This window comes from Sinocyclocheilus rhinocerous, unplaced genomic scaffold (assembly GCF_001515625.1).
Source record: "Sinocyclocheilus rhinocerous isolate Xijiao unplaced genomic scaffold, SAMN03320098_v1.1 scaffold2263, whole genome shotgun sequence".
In the NCBI taxonomy this organism is placed as follows: domain Eukaryota; kingdom Metazoa; phylum Chordata; class Actinopteri; order Cypriniformes; family Cyprinidae; genus Sinocyclocheilus; species Sinocyclocheilus rhinocerous.
In genome coordinates, this window is record NW_015663498.1 from 60,153 (window position 1) to 61,479 (window position 1,327).

Consider the following 1,327-nt stretch of genomic DNA (forward strand, 5'->3'; position numbering starts at 1 on the left):
GGACTTACCTCTTTGCTCTGCTACAGAAATTCCAAGTAGGAGAGAAATTTATCACTTGGCTCAAAATTCTATATAAAATCCCTAGGGCACGTATACTCACAAATAGAATTTTATCACCATCTTCTGCTTTATTTAGGGGTACTCGACAAGGTTGTCCACTTTCTCCCCTTCTTTTTGCCCTGGCCATTGAGCCTCTAGCGGAAACTATCCGTTCTGATGAGAGAATTCATGGGCTCCGTACTAAAACAACTATAAATAAAATTTATTTATATGCGGATGACGTCTTATTATATGTGACTAAACCTGCGTCTAGTATCCCTGTAATCTTAAAAGTGATTGAACAATACGGCTCGTTTTCAGGCTATAGAATTAATAAGTGAACTCATGCCAGTTGGGCTTAAAGATCTTTCACAAATTTTCCCAGTTTGGTTTAAAATAGCTAAAGACAGATTTACCTACCTAGGAATCGTTATAACTACGAAATTTAGCTTGCTACGAGTAGCCAACTATGCCCCCCTTTTAGAAAAATTTAAAAGAAATATTCTGTTCTGGAGGACTCTTCCTATTTCGTTAAAAGATAGAATAAATGCCATGAAGATGTTTTTTTTCCCGCAACTACTATATCTGTTACAAAACACCCCTCTATTTCTTTCCAAGTCCTTTTTTAAGCAACTAGATTCAATTATTTTACCCTTTATTTGGAATTATAAAAACCATAGAATTAAACAACTACATCTCTCCAAACCTAGAAATGTAGGGGGTCTTGCCTTTCCAGACGTCCGCTGCTATTACTGGGCGGCTAACCTCAGAATGATATCAATAATATTAAACGATAAAAGCGAACAACTTGACTGGCTCAGATTAGAACAAGATGAATGTAGCCCTTACAATCTTGGTGCTGTGATTCTTTCACCAACAAGCTGTAAAAAAGAAATCTACAGAAGCAGCCCTGTCATTAGCAGTGTTATTCGTATTTGGAAAACAAATTAGAACTCATTCTGGGGTGAAGACGTTAACTTTACTAATTCCCATAGCTGACAACCCCTCTTTTATACCTTCCATACTAGATAAAGGTTTTCAGCAGTGGAGAGATGCAGGAATTCACACAGTAAGTGATCTGTTTCAAGATGGTACCTTTATTTCCATTGAAAAAATTCAGGAAAAATACAAACATCATAGAAGTAATTTTTTTAGGTTCTTGCAAGTCAGGAACTATGTACAATCCTACTTAAACAGATTTGCAACAATTAGCCCTTCATTTCTTGACACCTGCCTTAAGGACTATTTTGGTAAAGGGAAAATTATTTCCTGCATTTATAATAGATAG